This window comes from Heterocephalus glaber, unplaced genomic scaffold (genome assembly GCF_053883595.1).
Source record: "Heterocephalus glaber isolate CG9 unplaced genomic scaffold, H.glaber_assembly_v1.0 deba00001569, whole genome shotgun sequence".
Classification (NCBI taxonomy): Eukaryota; Metazoa; Chordata; class Mammalia; order Rodentia; family Bathyergidae; genus Heterocephalus; species Heterocephalus glaber.
The window spans coordinates 51,882-74,123 of record NW_028258354.1 but is presented as its reverse complement, the minus strand read 5'-3'; the positions used below and the strand labels follow the sequence as shown (position 1 = coordinate 74,123).

Below are 22,242 nucleotides of genomic sequence, written 5' to 3'. Positions count from 1 at the left end.
CAATAATCAAGATAACTCAGACATTCACATATCCAGAGAGTGTAGAGGAAAAGTCATAGTAAAACAATGTATGTGTGTTAGTCAAAGAAATGGCAGGAATAGTGTAAAACGGTTACATCCTCCAAACCGATTCATCACCACACATAGTAGCATTTAAACACTTACTTGGGAACATGCCGAACCAGCCCGCTGCTGAAAGGCAGGTCTGTACACCCCTTACCGAGATCCGGAGTTGCACAGAACACGCCAAATCAGCCTGCTGCACACAGAAAGGGCTGTGCACACCCTACCGAGGTCCTGAGTCCCACAGAAGACACCAAAGCACCCCGCTGCAGACAGGAAGCCATCTGATTCCACACGACAAAGACACAGAGGACACCAGACCACCAGACCAAGATAGTGAGTACCGCTGTTCCTGGCCCAGAGGTAGGGGCTTCTGAGCTGTTGTCCCACTGCTCCTGGTCCAGAGGACGGGACTTCCTGGTGACCATCTCTCTCGCTGCTCCCAGCCCACAGGAAAGGGCTTTTGGGTCACCATCCCTACTGCTGCTCGTGGCCCCTGGCCCACCCAACGAGCTCAGAGGAGGTAATCTGTACAGGTGCTAACAGGCCCCGCCACAGTTGAAATGAGAAAACAGGTAAATAAGTCTCAAAACCAGACTTCCAGATCACCTACAGCAACCTCAAAGGGAAATGAGATGGAACACTCTGATACTAAACAACCTGGACCCACTGAACTGGCAACAACAGGGGATCTGGAAAAAATGAAATCAGAAATAATTTCTCAGATAAGAGGAGAAATTGTGCCCCTAGTGCAAGACATGATTAATAAATCTAGAGAGGAGCTGAGGAACATGATGGAATCCCAACATAAGAAACAAATACAATCCATAAAACAGATGCAAATAGATTTCCAGGACATGAAAAACTCCATTGAAAGTCTACACAGCAGAATGAGCCAATATGAGGACAGAATTTCAGATATAGCAGATAAGATTGCAATTAGTGACCAGGAAAAGAAAAATTGCTTCAAAATTATAAGGGAACATGAGAAATCCATCCAGCAGCTGCTAGATGATGCAAAGAAGAATAACATAAGACTGATTGGGATCAATGAAGAAAGAGGAGAGAGTGCAGATGACATAAAAAAACTCTTCACAGAAATAATGCTGGAAAACTTCCCAAGCAGGGGAAAAGACCTTGACATACAAATAAGTGAGGCATATAGGACTCGAAATAGCCTTGATCAAAAAAAAATCTACACGTAGGCATATAATTGTTAACATTCCAGAAACACAACAGAAGAACAAAGTTCTACAAGCAGTCAGAGAAAAGAAACAAATCACATACAAAGGAAAGCCCATCAGAATCACAGCAGACTTCTCAACACAAACCATCAAGGCAAGAAGAGCTTGGAGTGACATATTCCAAGCCCTAAAAGAAAACAGCCTCCAACCCAGATTGATGTACCCTGCAAAACTATCTTTCAAAATGGATGGAGAAATAAGATACTTTCATGAAAAAGAGCACCTTAGGAACTTTGTGAATACCAAAACAGCACTCCAAAGAATTTTACACAACATCCTAGGAACAGACATTGAGGATCACAACCCCAGGAAGCAAAGCAGAATAAACCCATCTGGCATGACAAGAAATTAAATGGAAAGGGGGAGAACTCAACAAAAAGAAAAAGTCATGGCAATGACAAGTAAATACATTTCAGTTATAACCATCAATGTTAATGGTCTCAATTCACCAATCAAAAGAAATAGACTGGCAGAATGGGTCAAGAAGCAAAATCCAACAATATGCTGCATACAAGAAACACACTTAATTCTAAAGGAAACTCATAGACTGAAAGTTAAAGGGTGGAAAACAATACAGCATGCGACAGGAACCTGAAAAAAAGCAGGAGTAGCTATCATCTTGGTAGATCAAGTAGATTTCAAACCAATACTGATTAAGAGAGATGAAGGACACTACATCCTTGTGAAGGGAAGAATCCAAGAGGAAGAGATGATAATCATAAATATCTATGCACCGAGCACTAGTGTGTCCAACTATATAAAACAAATACTAAGGGACATGAAAAGTCATATATGCACTGATACAATTGTAGTGGGGGACCTCAACATGCCACTGTCACAAATAGATAGATCAACTAGACTAAAAATAAGTAATGAAATGCTAGAACTCATTCGAACTCTTGAACAAATGAACTTAACAGATGTTTAGAGAGTCTTCTAGCCCACAAAATCAGAATAGACATTCTTCTCAGCTACACATGGGTCATTCTCCAAAATAGACCACATACTCACACATAGAACATGTTTAAGAAAGTGCAAAGGAATTGAAGGTATTCCCTGTACATTATCAGATCATAGTGTGATGAAATTGGAGATCCATAGCAAAAGAAACAAAAAATTTCATAAACACATGGAAATTGAACAACACACTTCTGAATAACCAATGGGTCAAAGAGGAAATTAAAGAAGAAATCAGACAGTTCCTTCAATTAAATAACAATGACAATACAACATATCGGAATCTATGGGACACAATGAAACCTGTCTTACAAGGGAAATTCATAGCAGTGAATACGCATATTAGGAAAACAGAACGAGCCCAATTAAACAACCTGATGCTGAATCTCAAGCTTCTAGAAAAAGAAGAGCAGGACAACCCCAAAGCTCATACAAGGGAGGAAATTATAAAGATCAGAGGAGAAATCAATGCAATGGAGACTAAGAGAATGATACAAAAAATCAATGAAGCCAAGAGTTGGTTCTTCAAAAGAATCAACAACATTGACAAACCTTTAGGCAACCTTGTGAGAAAAAGGAAAGAAAAGGCCCAAATCCATGCAATTAGGAATGAAAAGGGTGAAATTACAACAGACCCAGCAGAAATCCAGAGGATCATCAACACCTACTTCCAGAACCTATACGCCAATAAGATGGACAACACAGAAGAAATGCACAGATTCCTAGATACATATGAAATACCAAAGTTGAACGAAGAAGACCTAAAGATTCTGAACAACCCAATATCAACCAATGAAATTGAAAATGTAATTAAAAACTTATCAACTAAGAAAAGCCTGGGCCCTGATGGCTTCACTGCTGAATTCTACAAGACATTTAGAGACAAACTGCTGCCACTACTGTTTAAACTCTTCAATGAATTTGAAAGGGAAGCAATACTCCCAAATTCCTTCCTGGAAGCAAGCATCACCTTGATCCCCAAAGCAGAGAAAGACCCAACTGAAAAAGAGAACTATAGGCCAATCTCACTAATGAACATAGATGCAAAAATCCTTCATAAGGTACTGGCAAACAGAATGCAGAAGATCATCAAGAAGTTCATACACCCTGATCAAGTGGGATTCATCCCAGGGATGCAGGGATGGCTCAATATACGAAAATCAATTAATGTAATACACTATATGAATAGAGGCAAGGACAAAAACCATATGATTATCTCCACAGATGAAGAAAAAGCATTTGACAAAATCCAACATGCATTTATGATAAAAACCCTACACAAAATTGGAATAGATGGTCTCTACCTCAAACTGATAGAAGCCACCTATGAAAAACCAACAGCCAATATCATACTAAATGGTCAAAAACTGAAATCCTTCACACTCAAATCAGGAACAAGACAAGGATGTCCACTATCACCACTCTTGTTCAATATAGTTCTGGAAACATTAGCCACAGCAATTAGACAAGAGAAAGAAATAAAAGGAATAAAGATAGGAAATGAAGAATTCACATTGTCATTATTTGCAGATGACATGATACTCTATATAGAAGACCCCAAGAACTCCACCAAAAGTCTTCTAGACTTAATAACCAAATTCAGTCAAGTAGCTGGTTACAAGGTCAACACACAAAAATCAATAGCTTTCCTCTACACCAATGACAAACTCACTGAGAGAGAAATAGGGCAAATAATTCCTTTCACAATAGCATCCAAAAAACTGAAATACTTAGGAATAATCCTAGTGAAAGAAATCAAAGACCTCTTCTCTGAAAACTATGGCACTCTGAAAAGAGAGATTGAAGATGATAACAAAAAACGGAAAGACATCCCCTCATCCTCTGTAGGAAGGATTAATATAGTGAAAATGGCCATACTTCCAAAACTGCTATATAGATTTAATGCAATTCCAATTGAGATCCCAGCAGCATACTTCATGGATCTCGAGAAAACAATCCAAAAATTCATCTGGAACAAGAAGAGACCCAGAATAGCAAAAACAATTCTAAGTAACAGAGACATGGCAGGGGGTATCACAATCCCCAACCTGCAACTATACTACAAAGCTACTGTGATAAAACCTGCATGGTACTGGCAAAGAAACAGACTTGAGGACCAGGGGATCAGAATAGAAGATACAGAAACAATACCAGACACACTCAGCCATCTGATCTTTGACAAAGGACCCAAACATGCTCACTGGAGGAAAGATAGCCTCTTTAATAAATGGTGCTGGAATAACTGGGCTTCAACTTGCCAAAGATTAAAACTAGACCTGTATCTCTCACCATGCACTAAACTAAAATCCAAATGGATTAAAGTTGGAAATATTAAAATAGAAACTCTGAACCAGTTGGAACAGAGGTTATGTAGAACCCTTGAAGACATCAGTGTAGGAAAAGATTTTATGAACAAAACCTCAGTTGCCTGTGAACTAGCACAGACAATCAAAAAGTGGGATCTCTTCTTATTAAAAAGCTTCTGCACAGCAAGAGAAACCACCAGCAGTTTGAAGATACAACCCACAATGTGGGAAAAAATCTTCACCTGCTCTTCCTCAAAGGTCTACTATCTCGAGTCTATAAAGAACTTAAAAAGATCAGATCTCCCAAATTTAAAGACCCAGTTCAAAAATGGGCAGCTGAAATGAATAGACATTTCTCAGATAAAGAAGTAGAAATAGCAAATAAATACATGAAAAAATGTTCAACATCACTGGTCATTCGAGAGATGCGAATGAAAACAACGCTGAGATTCCACTTCACTCCAGAAAGAATGAGTGCTATCATGAAATCAACCAATAACAAATGCTGGCGGGGCTGTGGGAAAGAGGAACACTGCTCCACTGCTGGTGGGAGTGTAGACTGGTGCAAGCACTGTGGAAATCAGTATGGAGATACCTCAAAGAACTAGGACTGGAAGTCCCATTTGACCCCACTATTCCACTGCTGGGGATCTTCCCCCAAAGAATTAAAAGAATCATCCCACAGTGATATATGTGCACCCATGATCATAGCAGCACAGTTTGTAATAGCTAAAACTTGGAAACAGCCCAAATGCCCATCAACTGGAGACTGGATAAAGAAAATGAGTTTTTTTTTAAATGGAGTACTACTCAGCCATAAAAAATGAGAAATTAGAGACATTTATGGCTAAGTGGTTGCACATTGAGGCGATAGCACCTGCACGGATTGCGTCCTCTGAGCTGGGTGAGGTGGGACAGGGGCCGTGAGCAGCGGTAGGGATGGTGACCCAAAAGCCCTTTCCTGTTGACGGTGAGCAGCCAGAGTGATGGTAGCTGGGAAACCACTTCCTCTGGAGCAGGAGCAGTGGGATGGTGTCTCAGAAGCACCTTCCTCTGGGCCAGGAGCAGCGGGACAGAAGGTGGCCCAAAAGCCCTTTCCTCTGGACTGGGAGCAGCGGGAGGGATGGTGACTGGGAAGCCCCTTCCTCTGGCCCAGGATCAGTGCGATGACGTCTCAGAAGCCCCTACCTCTGGGCCAGGAACAGTGGGACTCAGTACCTTGGTCTGGTGGTCTGGTGTCATCTGTGTCTTTGTATTGTGGAATCAGGTGGCTGCCTGTCTGCAGTGGGGTGATTAGGCGTCTTCCACACAACTCAGGACCTCGGTAGGGCATGCACAGACCTGCCTGTCTGCAGCGGGCTGATTCAGCCTGTGTTCCGTGTGACTGGGGACCTCGGTAGGGTGTGGGCAAACCTGCCTGTCTGCAGCAGGGTGATTCGGCATCTTCCACATGACTCAGGACCTCGGTAGGGCGTGCACAGAACTGCCTGTCTGCAGCGGGCTGATTCGGCATGTGTTCAAAAATCATTCATTTTTAAAAACCAATTTAGCAGAGAACAAAAGGATGTAGTAGTTAAATATTGCACAAGGATCATATGGGAAACACTTTTATGTTGCTGTTTTTCTTGTTCATGTTTTGGGGTACTGAGAACTGAAACTAAGACCTTCACACTGACTTTCATTCCATCTGCTTGTTTGTTTGTTAAGAGACAGAGTCTCATTTAATCAGTAAGTTGCCCAAGTTAGGCTAGATTTTGTGATCCTCCAATTACCAATTCTTCTGAATTCAAAGATATACACTTCCTTCAGGGAATAAGTTCACATTTTGATCAGTTTCACTGCTGTACAAGGGCAAAAATGTGACCTATTTCATTCTACCTGTAAGAGTTCAAGATTAGTTCTTTAATCAGGATAGACAGAATAAAAGCTTGAAAGTATGAATGAATATGACATGATCACTAAGTTCAATTTGAAGAAATACTCATCAGATTTTATGGGAACATAATCTCTATTTATTATGAAAAATCAAGTATTCACATCATTATTATGATTTTCCTTCTCTTTCCTGGAACATGGAAACAAGACCCAGAGAAAACAGCACTTGTGTGTTTTCCCCTGGGGTCTTGAGCTTTAAACTATGCACACATTATCGATCCAGACATTATTAATAGTAATATTATTAATATACATTTATATATGTAGATATTATTAATAGTAATGAGAAACATTTACTACGGGAGAAAAAGAAAAATCATAATGCCTTCTAGAATCTCAAAGTAGAGGAACATGTGCAAGGAAGGAAAATTTCTGAGAAAAGAAATCTCTTCTTCTAGAAAGGTTAAGGGCCCATGTATGGTTCAAATATTACTTGACCTATTGAACTTAAGTGTGTCATTATTTTCTAGAGAGATGCAGAGACAAGTTTTGTAGGATTCTGAATAACACATACATAAAAGTGGTTTCCTCTTTGATGATAATTTTTCAAGTAAAATAAATGAGATTGCTACATCATACTGTTTTGTTTTGTTTTATTTTTTTGTCTTTCGAGGTAGGGTCTCACTGTGTAGTGAAGGCTGACCTTACTATATAGCGCAGGCTAACCTTGAACTCAAAGTAATCCTCCTGCCTCTACCTTTCTAATGCTAGGATTGCAGGCATGTGCCATTATGCTCAAACTATACCATGCTTTTAGACTGAAGATTATCATCCTGGCTATACTGAAAAGATAAAAAGCAGATGTCTGGCTAGTGTACTTTGTGCCCTGAAAGTATCACTGCATGCTTAAGAAAAACTAATGGTAGTTGTATACGGTGTCTGACAAGGACTCTTCTTTCAATGTCTGGTCTGGATCTCTTTTCCACACCAACCTCACCATCAACTATCAATCCCCATTTAGTACACCATCTCCCCAAAACCATCTTCCAAGTCTGAAATTTGGTCTCCTCTCATCTATTGCTTGTTAAGATTATGTTTTATCATGTCACTTACAGTTGTATGAAGGCAATTGAATATTTTTTAAATGCTGAACTAAGGATTATTTAATATGAGATAAAAATCAGTGAATATCTCTTCAACAAAATCTATACCAACCTGAGAAATGATTCTGAGTAAAGTAAGTTTTAATCCTTTTATTCTTCTAGTGCTTGCATGAGTATGTTTTCCCAGGGTTGTAGAACTAGCATCCATCAGTTATGAGTGGAAGATTGTGAGTCAAACTATACCCTATTTTGTCTCTACACTTACTTTCTTTTTATTCATTAAGTTTATTAGTGCATTTTAGGTATACAATATGTTGACATTTGTAATTGGGAATTTGTACCTTTACATGATATATCTTGGTTCTTATATTTCCCCATTCCCCTGCCCTCCCTTCAACCACTCCACCACTCTCCATTTACAAAGATTTTATTTCCATTTTTTTCCTTTTGGTAAATACCAAATAGTTTCTCTGGTGTGAGAAATTGAAAGTGTAAATGAGGATCAAAATGTATAATAGACAATGTGAAATAGGAAGAAAATCTCGACCACTCCTTACACAGAGGAGGTGAGCCAAACCCAGCTCCCAAGAGGGGGCTACCAGGCCACCATTCTACCACTCCCAGGGCAGAGGAGGTGAGCCACCCAGGCACCAGCAGAACTCCCCTCCCCTGGCCGAAATGAGAAGACACATAAACGAGCCTCAAAACCAGACTTCCAGATCACCTACAGCAACCCTAAAGGGAAAGAAGAAGGCACAATCTGTTCCTCAACCACCTGAACTCCCTGAACAGGAAACAAAAGAGGACATGGAAAAACTGAAATAAGAAATAATTTCTCAGATAACAACAGAGATGGTGCCCATAGTGCAAGACATGATTAATAAATCTAGAGAGGACACAGATTAAAAAAAAAAAAAAAAAAAAAAGAGGAGCTGAGGAACATGATGGAATCCCAACCTAGGAAAAAAATGGAATCCATTAAACCAATGCAAACAGATTTCCAGGAGATTAAAAACTCCATCGAAAATCTACACAGCAAAATGAACCAATGTGAGGACAGAATTTCAGATACAGAAGATAAGATTGCAATTAGTGACCAGGAAAAGGAAAATTGCTTTAAAATCGTAAGGGACCACAAGAAATCAATCCAGCAGCTGCTAGATGATGCAAAGAAGAATAACATAAGACTGATTGGAGTCAATGAAGAAAGAGGAGAGGGCGCAGATGACATAAAAAAAACTGTTCACAGAAGTGATGAGAGAAAACTTCCCAAGGAGGGGAAAAGAACTTGACATACAGATAAGTAAGGTATATAGGACTCCAGCTAGCCTTGAACAAAAATATCTACACATAGGCATATAATAGTTAGGATTCCAGAAATCCAACAGAAGAACAAAATTCTACAAGCAGTGAGAGAAAAGAAACAAATCACATACAAAGGAAAGCCCATCAGAATCACAGCACACTTCTCAATGCAAACCCTCAAGGCAAGAAGAGCTTGGAGTGTTGTATTTCAAACCCTAAAGGAAAGCAGCCTCCAACCCAGATTGATGTACCCTGCAAAACTATCTTTCAAAGTTGATGGAGAAATAAGATACTTTCATGATAAAGAGCACCTCAGGAACTTCATGTATACCAAACCGGCACTCCAAAACATTTTAGACAATACCCTAGGAAAAGACAATGAGGATCACAACTCCAGGAAACCAAGCAGAATGAATCTATTTTGACAAATTAAATGCATAGGGGGAGAATCCAACAAAAAGAAAAAGTCATGACAAGGCTTTTAAAACTTTTAACTTCATCTCCCTAATGAGTGTATAATCAATCTTATTATTGTACTGATTAGTATTTTTCTGATTCTAGAGTTGCACACTTTTCCTTGTGCTATACTGGCTATTTATCATCTTCTTATGTCTACTTTTTAATTGGGTTGTCTATTAATGAGCTCTAAGTATTCTTTATATATTCTGGTTGTAGGTTATATGCATTGTAAATATGGTCTGTTTAAGGACTACTTTTCATTTAAATGATGTCATTTAAAGTTCTATATTTTGATGGAATCTCTTTATCAATTTTTTTTCTTTTATACTTCATGTTTTCTGTATCCTAGGTAGCTCTTGCCTACCCTGAATTCATAAACATTTTCCCTTATAATTTCTTCTTAAAGTTTTATACTTTTAGGCTTTCTCATTTAGGTTCATAGATCCCTTCAAGTAATTTTCATGTATGGAAATAAAGGGTTGAGGTTAATTTTTTAATGTGTGGATACCAGGTGTTTTAGTGCTGTTTGCTGAAAACACTATCTCTTCCTCTGCTCTTGAATTGAGTTTATATTCTATAAAATGCTAATGTTAAATAATCTTTTGAAACTCAGTTAACCATGTATGTGTGGTTGTATTTCTAGATTCTCTGTTTTATTCCATTGATCTATATGTCTTTCCTTACATCAAAACTGCCTTGATTGCTGTAGCTTTAGAAGAAGTCTTAAAATTAGGTACTAAATGTCTTCCAACACTGTTTTTGTTTTTGTTTTCATTTTTAACTTTTCTAGGTCCTTTGAACTCCTACATAATTTTTAAGTTTCAATATCCAATTCTTCATTTATAGCAAGTATACACAGACCTGAATTTTTATATATACCTTGTGTTTTCTAATCCTGCTAAATTCAAACATAAGTTCTAGGGGCTCCTAGAGATTACTTAGTATTTTCTCTGTGCATGATTATTTCATTTACATATAAAGATTTTGCTTCTACCTTGCCAATCCTATCCTAATTGTGTCATTTTATTGTCAGACTATTTTGTTTGGGGTTAGGTTTCAAAGTTTAATGGACAGATAAAGAGTAAGCATATTGGCCCTTGTTCCCCACCTTAAGGAGAAAGAATTGTATCGTCTCCATTCATATAAGGCATTCTCACTGGAAGTATGGAGTACATGTCTTTAATGTGTTGAGAAGGTTCTGTTCTACTTCTAGGCTCCTGATAGCTTTTACCATGAACAGCTGTAGAATTTAGTCCAATACTTTTTCTCCAACTACTGACAGGATCATATGGCTTTTTCCTTTCCTCTGTTTAAATGATGACTTTTGGGGGTGGATCTTCCAATGCTGAACCAACACTGCCATCCCTATAACAAAACCACTTTCTACATCCTGCCAGATCTGACTTCTAAGAGTTTGTTTTGTTAAACAAATTTCTATCTATGTTCATACTTTTTTCTTCTATTTTCTTTGCCCAGTTTTAGTATTACCACAATGTTGATTTCCTAACATGAGGGGAGAAGGGTTTCTTCTTTTTTCTGCTTTAATTGTTTGATATAATTTATCAGTTAAAATGTATATGTGCTTGCTGTTGTCATATAGGTAGGTTTTCAAGCTAGGAATATACTTTCTTTAATAGGTGCTATTCAAATTTTATAATTCCTCCAGAGTTAGTTTCATTAATTTGTCTTCCAAGGTACTTCTTAGAAGTTGTCAAATTTATTTCAAAATATAATTTTGTAATATGCTTTCAATATCCTTTCAAATTCTGTAAAATCTGTGGTAATGTCTCCTAGATCTTGATATTATAATTTTTAAAATGTATAACTAATATTGTGTAATAGGAAGAAAAGGTCTAACAAAGCAGGGGAAGTGGGAGGGGTAGGGGAAAGGAGAAAAAGGGAAAAGAAAAAAATATGAGAAAAGAAAAAAATGGAAACAAGGTCTTTGCAAATAGGTAAGGGTGGAGGGGTTGAAGGGAGGGCAAGGGAAGGGAAAAACATAAGAACCAAGATACTCATGTTATAGTACAAGATCCCAATGATGAACGTAACTGTATTTTATACCTAAAATGTACCGATAAACTTAATGGGAAACAAATAAAGTTCTAAAGTTTGAAAAAAAAGAGGAGCTGAGGAACATGATGGAATGCCAACATAGGAAACAAATGGAATCCATAAATCAGATACAAACAGATTTCCAGGAGATGAAACAATTCCATTGGAAGCTCATGCAGCAAAATGAGCCAATGTGAGGACAGAATTTCAGATATAGAAGATAAGACTGCAGTTAGTGACAAGAAAAAGAAAAAATGCTTTAAAATTGTAAGGGACCATGAGAAATCAGTCCAGCAGCTGCTAGACGATGCAGAGAAGAATTACATAAGACTGATTGGAGTCAATGAAGAAACAGGAGAGTGTGCAGGTGACATGAAAATACTGTTCACAGAAGTGATGGCAGAAAACTTCCCAAGGAGGGGAAAAGAACTTGACAAACAGATAAGTTAAGCATATAGGATTCCAACTAGCCTTGAACAAAAATATTCTACACATAGGCATATAACAGTTGTGATTCCAGAAACCCAACAGAAGAACAAAGATCTACAAACAGTTAAAAAAGGAAAACAAATCACACAAAGGAAAGCCCATCAGAATCACAGCAGACTTCTCAACACAAACCCTCAAGGCAAGAAGAGCTTGGAGTGATATGTTTCAAGCCCCAAAAGACAACAGCTTCCAACACAGATTGATGTACCTCGCAAAACTATCTTTCAAAATTGATGGAGAAATAAGATACTTTCATGACAAAGAGCACCTTAAGAACTTCATGAATACCAAACCAGCCAGCCAAAAAATTTTAGAAAATATCCTAAGAACAGACAATGAGGATCACAACTCCAGGAAGCACAGCAGAATGAATCTGTTGGGGGCGACAAGAAATTCAACACAAGGGGGGAGAATCCAACAAAAAGAAAAACTCATGACAATGATAAGTCAATACATATCACTTATAACCATCAGTCTTGATAGTCTCAATTCACCATTCAAAAGAAATAGACTGGCAGAATGGGTCAAGAAGCAAGATCCAATAATATGCTGCATATAAGAAGCACATTTAATTCTAAAAGAAACTCATAGGCTGAAAGTTAAAGGGTGGAAAACAATACTCTATGTGACAGGACCCCCAAAAAAAGTAGGAGTAGCTATCCCCTGTGCAGTGCAAGTGGATTTTAAACCAAAATCTAAAACACTTCTGGTCCCAAGAATTTCAGATAAGGGATAGTCAACTTGTATGTACAAATCTATTGTGAACATGTTTTCATTCCTCTTAAGTAAAAACTTAAGAACAGAACAGTTGGTTCTTAACAGTAATACAAGTAATTTCTATATTGTTTTTCCAAAATGGTTTTATCATTTTACATTCACAGCAGCACCATTCAAAAGTTCTAACTGGTTCACACCTAAGCTGACATTTGTTCTTTTAAATCTTTTAACTTCATTTCCCTAATGAGTGTATAATACGATATTGTTATTGTACTGATTAGTAATTTTCTGATTCTAGAGTTGCACACCTTTCCTTGTCCTGTACTGGCTATTTATCATCTTCTTGTATCTACTTCTTAGTTGGGTTGTCTATTAATGAGCTGTAAGAGTTCTTTATATATTCTGGCCATAGGTTATATGTATTATAAATATAGTCTCTTTAAGGACTACTTTTCATTTTTTAATGATTTCATTTTAAATTCTAAATTTTGATGGAATCTCATTTATCAATTTTTTTTCTTTTATACATCATGTTTTTTGTATCCTAGGAAATTCTTGCCTACCCTAAACTAAATTCATGAACATTTTCCTTTATAATTTCTTCTTAGAGTTTTATAGTTTTAGTCTTTCATATTTAGGTTCACTGATCCTTCCAAGTTATCTTTATGTATGGAAATAAAGAGTTGAGGTTAATTTTTTACATACACATAACAGTGTTCTAGTACTATTTGCTGAAAACACTATCTTTTCCTCTGCTCTTGAGTTGAATTTATGTTCTATAAAATGTTAATGTTGAATAATCTTTCAAAACTCAGTGGATCATATATGTGTGATTCTATTTCCAGATTTTCTGTTTTATTCCAATGATCTATATGTCTTTCCATACACCAACACTGTCTTGATTACTGTAGCTTTAGAGTAAGTCTTAAAATTAGGTAAAAAGGGCCAGTGATTTAACCCAATGGTTCCACTGCCTGCCTCACAACCACAAGGTCCTGAGTTTGATCCCCAGGACCCCCCCCCCCAAAAGGCAATAAATGTCTTCCAACACTTTTTTTTTCTTGTTTTTTCTTTTAAATTTTCTAGGTCCTTTGTACTCCTACATAACTTTTAAATTTCAATATCCAATTCTTCATTTATAGCAAGTACACATACACCTGAATTATTATATATACCTTGTTTTTCTAGTCCTGCTAAATTCAAATACAAGTTCTAGGGCCTCTTAGCGATTTCTTGGTATTTTCTCTGTAGATGATCATTTCACCTACACATAAATATTTTACTTATACCTTGCCAATCCTATGCTACTTGTTTCTTTTTATTGCCAGGCTATTTTGTTTTGGGCCAATGTTTCAAAGTTTAATGGACAGGGAAAGAATACGCATATCTGCCCTTGTTCAACACCTGGGAGAGAAAACATTGTATCTTTTCCATTCATATAAGGCATTTTTGCTGAAGTATGAGCTATCCATTGAGAAGGTTCTGTTCTACTTCTAGTTTCCTGATAGCTTTGACCATGAACAGCTGTAGAATTCTGTCCAATACTTTTTCTGCAACAACTGACAGGATCATATGGCTTTTTCCTTTCCTCTTTTTGTGGAGAGCGAAGGGTTGAAACAACCCTGAAAGACTCCTAAGCCCCTTGAGATTCTTGAGTCAGATAAGAACATAATGAGCCAGGATATGAAACTGGTACAAAAACAAGGATGTTGACTTGTAAAGAAAACAACGAATATAGAGAGGATTTGAATGTTTGCTGGACAAGAAAGTAACATTCCCAGAATTGTAAAGATATATTTGACCTTTTCTCTGTAAAAATAATTAGTCACGAGATCATGAGGGGAGGAAGGGAGGGAGGTTGTGGGTAATGAAGGAGGATATATAAAAGGCTCAATAAAGTGGGAAGGAGAAGGCCCTCACTCTCTCCTCCTTTTCTTTTCTCTCGAGTTTGTGTTGTCTTTCTTAATCCTCACCCCTCTCCTCAGGTACTGTTCGACTAGTGATGGCTGGCTCCATCATCTTTGAAAAATGCTGACTTATGGGGGTGGATCTTCCAATATTGAACCAACACTTCCATCCCTATAGTAAAACCACTTTCTACATACTGCCAGATCTGACTTCTTTTATAAAAAAAAAAACTGTATATCCTTTTATTGGGATATTTTAGGTATACAATATAATGACATTCATCATTGGAAATTTGTATCTTTACACACTCTCTTGGTTCTTATTTTTCCCCCTTCCCCTGCCCTCCCTTCAACCCCTCCATCCCTCCCTATTTTCAAAGACTTTGTTTCCATTTTCTCGTATTAGCTCCATTCCCTTCTTTCCTTTCCCCTACCCCTCCCCCTTTACCCCTTTTCTTACTATTTCACATTATCCATTATACCTTTTAGTCCTTACTTACACTTTCAGTTTCTCACATTAGAGAAAATATCTGGTATTTACATGTGTGTCCTATTTATTTCACTTAAGAGTAATGCCTCAGTCTGAATCCATTTACCAATAAATGTCTCTAATTTCTCATTTTTTATGGCTGAGTACTACCCCATTTCAATAAAAGAAAAAACACATCTTCTTTACCCACTCACCAATTGATGGGCATTTGCGCTATTTCCAAGTTTTAGCTATTACAAATTGTGTTGCTATGAACGTGGGCGCACAAATATCACTGTGGTATGATTCTTTTAACTGTTTCAGGAAGATACCCAGCAGGGGAATAGCTGGGTCAAATGGGACTTCCAGTCCTAGTTCTTTAAGGTATCTTCATACTAATTTCCACAGCGGTTGCATCAGTCTACACTACCACCAGCAATGGAGCAGTGTTCATCTTTCCCAACAGCCCCGTCAGCATTTGTTATTGGTTGATTTCTTGATAGCAGCCATTCTTTCCGCGGTGAGGCAGAATCTCAGAGTTGTATTCATTTGCATCTCTTGAATGACCAGTGATGTTGAACATTATTTCATATGTTTATTTGCCATTTCTACTTCTTTGTGTGAGAAATGTCTGTACATTTCAGATGCCCATTTTTGGATTGAGTCTTTAAATTTCGGAGGTCTGATTTTTTAAAGTTTTTATAGATTCAAGATAGTAGACCTTTGTCTGAGGAACACCTGGTGAAAATTTTTTCCCACATTGTGGGTTGTATCTTCAAACTGCTGGTGGTTTCTCTTGCTGTGCAGAATCTTTTTAGTAAAAAGAGATCCCACTTGTTGATTGTTTGTGCTAGTTCACCGGCAACTGAGCTTTTGTTCATAAAATCTTTTCCTACACCAATGTCTTCAAGAGCTCTACCTAAAATCTGTTCCAGCTGGTTCAGTGTTTCTGCTTTAATATTTAGATCTTTAACCCATTTCAATTTTAGTTTAGTGCATGGTGAAAGATATAGATCTAATTTTAGTCTTTGACAAGTTGAAACCCAATTTTTCCAGCACCGTTTATTAAAGAGGCTATCTTTCCTCCAGTGAGGGTGTTTGGCTCATTTGTCAAAGATGAGGTGGCTGAGTGTGTCTGGAGTTGTTTCTGCATCTTCTAATCTGTTCCAATGGTCCTCCATTCTGTGTCTTTGCCAGTACCATGCTGTTTTTATCATAGTAGATTTGCAGTATACTTTCAAGTTGGGGGTTGTAATACCCCCTGCCATGTCCCTGTTACCTAGAATTGCTTTTGCTATTCTGGATCTCTTCTTGTTCCAAATGAATATTTGGATTGTTTTCTCAAGATCTATGAAGTATGCTCCTCTGATTTCAATTGGGATTGCACTGAATCTATATAGCAGTTTTGGAAGTATGACCATTTTCACTATGTTGATCCTTCCTACCCAGGAACAAGGGATGTCTTTCCATTTTCTGATATTGTCTTCAATCTCTCTTTTCAGAGTGCTATAGTTTTCAGAGAAGAGGTCTTTGATTTCTTTTGTTAGGTTGGTTCCTAGGTAGTTCAGTTTTTTGGATGCTATTGTGAAAGGAATTGCTTGCCGTTTTTCTCTCTCAGTGAGTCTGTTGTACATGTACAGAAAAACTATTGTTTTTTGTGTGTTGACCTTGTATCCAGCTACTTTACTGAATTTGGTTATTAAGTCTAGAAGACTTTTGGTAGAGTTCTTTAGTCTTCAATATAGAGTATCATGTCATCTGCAAATAATGACAATTTAACTTCATTACCTATCTTTATTCCTTTTATTTCTTTCTCTTGTCTAATTGCTGTGGCTAATGTTTCCAGAACTATATTGAACAAGAGTGGTGATAGTGGACATCCTTGTCTTGTTCCTGATTTGAGTGTGAAGGATTTCAGTTTTTGACCATTTAGTGTGATATTGGCTGTTGGTTTTTCATAGGTGGCTTCTATCAGTTTGAGGTAGAGACCATCTATTCCAATTTTGTGTAGGGTTTTTATCATAAATGCATGTTGGATTTTGTCAAATGCTTTTTCTGCATCTATGGAGATAATCATATGGTTTTTGTCCTTGCCTCTATTGATATAGTGTATTACATTGATTGATTTGCGTATATTGAACCATCCCTGCATCCCTGGGATGAATCCCACTTGATCAGGGTGTATAATCTTCTTGATGATCTTCTGCATTCTATTTGCCAGTATTTTATTAAGAATTTTTCATCTATGTTCATTAGTGAGATTGGCCTATAGTTCTCTTTTTCGGTTGGGTCTTTCTCTGCTTTGAGGATCCAGGTGATGCTTGCTTCTAGGAAAGAATTCAGGAGTATTCCTTCCCTTTCAATTTCATTGAAGAGTTTAAACAGTAGTGGCAGCAGTTCCTCTGTAAATGTCTTGTAGAATTCAGCAGTGAAGCCATCAGGACCTGGGCTTTTCTTAATTGGTAAGTTTTTTATTACATTTTCAATTTCATTGATTGATATTTGATTGTTTAGAATTCTTAGATCTTCATCGTTCAACTTTGGTAATTCATACATATCTAGGAATATGTCCATTTCTTCTGTGTTGTCCATCTTATTGGCATATAGGTTCTCGAAGTAGGTATTGATGATCCTCTGGACTTCTGCTGGGTCTGTTGTCATTTCATCCTTTTCATTCCTAATTGCATGGATTTGGGCCCTTTTTTTCCTTTTTCTGGTAAGGTTGACTAAAGGTTTGTCAATTTTGTTTATTCTTTTGAAGAACCAACTCTTGGCTCCATTGATTTTTTTGTATCATTCTCTTAGTCTCCATTGCATTGATTTCTCCTCTGATCTTTATAATTTCCTCCCTTGTATGAGCTTCGGGTTTGTCCTGCTCTTCTTTTTCTAGAAGCTTGAGGTTTAGCATCACATTGTTTAATTGGTCTCACTCTGTTTTCCTAATAAGAGTATTAACTTCTATGAATTTCCCTTGTAAGACTGCTTTCACTGTGTCCCATATATTCCAGTATGTTGTATGGGCATTGTCATTTAATTGTAGAAACTGTCTGATTTCTTCTTTAATTTCCTCTGTGACTCATTGGTTATTCAGAAGTCTATTGTTCAATTTTCATGTGTTTATGAAATTTTTGCAGTTTTTTTGCAATTGATCTCCAATTTCATCACACTTTGTTCTGATAATATACAGGGGATAACTTTAATTCCTTTGCACTTACTGAAACATGTTCCACGAGGGAGTATGTGGTCTATTTTTTATTACAACCCATGTGCATCTGAAAATAATGTATATTCTGATTTTGTGGGGTGGAACACTCTGTAAACATCTGTTAAGTTCATTTGTTCAAGAGATTGAGTTCTAGTATTTTGTTGCTTGTTTTTTGTCTAGTTGATCTATCTAGTTGTGACAGTGGGGTATTGAGGTCACTCACTACTATTGTATTAGTGCTTACATGATTTTTCATATTCGTTAGTATTTGTTTTATATAGTTAGGCTCACTAGTGTTTGGTGCATATATATTTATGATTGTCATCTGTCATCTCTTCCTCTTGGACCGTTCCCTTTAGAAAGATGTACTGTCCTTTTTTTTTTTTTTTTTTTGTACTGGGGATCGAACTTGGGACCTTGCACTTGTGCAGCAGGCAGGGAAACCACTGACTTAATCCCCGGCCCAAGTCCTTCTTTGTCTGTCTTAATCAGTGTTGTTTTGAAATCCAATTGGTCAACAGAGAGGATAGCTACTCCTGCTTTTTTTCAGGTGCCTGTCACATGGAGTATTGTTTTCCAAACTTTAACTTTCAGTCTGTGAGTTTCTTTTTGAACTAAGTGTGCTTCTTGTATGCAGCATATTATTGGATCTTGCTTCTTAACCCATTCTGCCAGTCTATTTCTTTTGATTGGTGATTTGAGACCATTAACATTGATAGTTATAACTGATACATATTGACTTATCATTGTCATGACTTTTCTTTTTGTTGGATTCTCACCCTTTGCATTTAATTTCATGTCAGACCCAATGAATTCATTTTGCTGGGCATCCTGGGGTTCTGATCTTCATTGACTTTTCCTAGGATATTATGTAAAATTTCTTGGAGTGCTGGTTTGGTATTCATGACGTTCCTAAGGTGCTCTTTGTCATGAAAGTATCTTATTTCTCCATCAATTTTGAAAGATAGTTTTGCGAGGTACATCAATCTGGGTTGGAGGCTGTTTTCCTATAGGGCTTCGGATACATCACTCCAAGATCTTCTTGCCTTGAGGTTTTGCCTTGAGAAGTCTGCTGGGATTCTATTGGGCTTTCCTTTGTATGTGAGTTGTTTCTTTTCTCTAACTGCTTCTAGAACTTTGTTCTTCTGTTGGGTTTCTGGAATCTTAACAATTGTTTGCCTGAGTGCAGATTGTTTTTGATCAAGGCTAGTTGGAGTCCTATATGCCTCACTTATCTGTATGTCAAGTTCTTTTTCCCTGCTTGTTCAGTTTTCTCCCATCAGTTCTGTGAACAGTTGTATGTCATCTGCACTCTTTCCAGTTTCTTCATTGACTCTGATCAGTCCTATGTTATTCTTCTTTGCATCATCTAGTACCTGCTGGATGGTCCCTTACAATTTTAAAGCAACTTTTCTTTTCCTGGTCACTAATTGCAACCTTATCTTCTGTATCTGAAATTCTGTCCTCACATTGGCTCATTCTGCTGCGTAAACTTTCAGTGGAGTTTTTAATCTGTAAATCTGTTTGCATCAGTTTTATGGATTCCATTTGTTTCCTATGTTGAGATTCCATCATGTTCCTCAGGTCCTCTCTAGATTTATTAATCATCTCTTGTACTATGGCACAATCTCTGCTGTTATGTGAGGAATTATTTCTGATTTCATTTTTCACAGATCCTCTTTTCTTGCCTGTTCATGGAGTTCAGGTGGTTGAGTATGAGAGTGTTCCATCTTGTTTTGCTTTGGGATTGCTGTAGGTGATGTAGAAGTCTAGTTTTGAGGCTTGCTTATGTGTTTTCTCATTGTGATGGGGGTGTTGTATTGCTGGCACCTGTGTGGTTCACCACCGCTGCTGGCAGTGGTGGTCCATTGGTCTGGAAGCCTCCTCCTCTGTGCTGGGAGTGGTTGCAGGTCAACCCAGAAGCCTCCTCCTCTGTGCTGGGAATGGTGGTACATTGGCATGGAAGCCTTCTCCTCAGATCTGGAGGCGGGTCCTTTGGTATTAAGGACAAGGCCTTGGGGTAGAAATCCCAGATTTCTGGGTGAAGATTTTGGAATTAATAGTATATGCTTATCTGAAGAAATCTCTCAGTGAACCAGCAGAGAGGGAATTAGGATAGGGGGTGAGCAGGGTTTGTTGTGGGGTGAAGCATAGGAAGTATGGATGGACAGAGATATTCCAGACATAGAGAAACATGCAAAGGAAGACAGGAAAAAAGATCAACAGGGAGAGGGAAATATTTGAGGAGATAGTAAGGTAAGAGAGATTAAAAAATAGAAAATAGACAATAAAAAGAAGACCCTGAGAAACTCCTTGTCCTTCAAGTTTGGGTTGATGGTGGTGACCCTGGTGGCCATATCCTGGAAAGCCTATGAACTTCTCTAGGAATTAGGATAGAATTGGTAGCTGTATCTTAAAAAGGCAGTGGGCTTCATGTAGCTAGAGGAGGGAAGCTGGGGTTTGGGATGGTGAGAATCAGTCTTCTGAAGGATGTGTTCCTGTTTCTCTATGTCCAGGAGGGAATGGCCTGAGAGACACCTCCCCACTTAGATAACTGGGACGTTTACCCCTGTGAAGGAGGGCAGCTTTGGAATCATTCTCCCTGGATGGAGGTGGGGTTGAGGTGGAACCCAAGTTAGTTTTTGCTTCCCTTAGAGAAGCAAAAGAGAGAAGTTGGAGAGAGAGAGCAAGAGATGTACAATGTACACTTGTTCTGTGGGCTGCCTCTACATCTGTGCCCACCTGTGCCAGCCTGAGCCATCTGGAATGTAAGGGTGGATGCATTGTGTAAGGATGTCATAAGTGTGGTGCATTTAGCAGGCCTCCTCCAGACTTGGGAGAGACAGATGCTGTGGAAGAACATGAACAACTCCACCAACATCCCACTTGGAAGAGCTATGAGAAGCCTGACAGACAAGTAACTTGGGTCATGACCGGAATTTTAGTTTTAACTTATGAAAAAAGTCTTGAGTTAGAACCTGAATGCCAGCCACTTGTACTTCCAGATGGTCTCAGATCCGGATTTAACCCTAAAGACTTCTGGAAGGAGCATTACAACATCCTTTCATGTGTGGGGTTAATTGAGAAATCCTGGGCCAGTGTCTCTCTAAGGTCACTGAGATCTGCCTGTATACAGGAGAGAGACTTTGAAGGCTATAGAGAGGAGCCTGAACCTTAATTAACCAGCCCTCAAGAATGAATTGAGTTCAGAAGTCAAGGGTCCACTGTATTAGTAAGCAATACAGTTTAAAAAAAGATCACAGTGGCAATGGTGTGCCCCCACCTATGGCAGCAACAACAGAGACTCAACTCCAAACTAAGCTCATACTGAGAAAATACAGGAAAAAAATGAAGTAAAATGAAATATCGGTGCCAAAAACAAAACCAAAAACACTGTCAAAAAGATAAAGATAAAGGTGTCTGGCCCACCAAATTGACTTCAAACTGAAACAAATTTATCCACCACAATGCAAGTGGCCCAAGTTGGCATAGAAAATAAATCAATGTACAAGGCTAAATATCAGGGGAAAAGTGGCTCTTGGGTTGCACCAGCCTACACTGGGTTGTGACAAATAACAAGCTAAGATTGAGTCCTGTCTCAGGATGCCAAAAGAGAAAACAAGGGGCCAAGGACTTAGCTCAGTGGCACCGTGCCGTGCCTTGCAGGCACGGTCCTGAGTTTGATCCCTGGTTAAAAAAAAAGAAAAAAGAAAAAAAGCAGCCTTCTGACTGCCCAGGTAATGAAGAAATGAGGGCCCCTTAGGAAAACATCTTAACTTATTGGTAAATTTACTTTAAATTCTGTGGTTTAAGTTAATATTTTTGTCTGATCGATGTGCTTAAAACATTTCTTATAAACAGCTTTGGGATTTTTTTTTTTAATTCCTTAAAAATTTTTTATTTTGGGGGATAATTCTTAAACTACAGTTACAGGGTTAAACTTAATGTTTTGTCGGTTTCTGCGTGTATTAAGATAATTTGTCATATAACATCTGAAAGGGTTGTTAGCCCCATTTTGCTCTTCTTTCTACTTTTTGCTGGTACTAAGACACTTTTTGCTGATTCAAGGTTACTGAAAAGTCTGTTTT

General features: G+C 38.0%; 1 long non-coding RNA gene across 1 annotated transcript in view; it reads right to left on the bottom strand.

Moving 5' to 3' along the window:
* LOC106008709 (uncharacterized) overlaps window positions 1–22,242 on the bottom strand; it is a 65,303-nt gene that overhangs the window by 39,638 nt on the left and 3,423 nt on the right. The window lies entirely within an intron of this gene.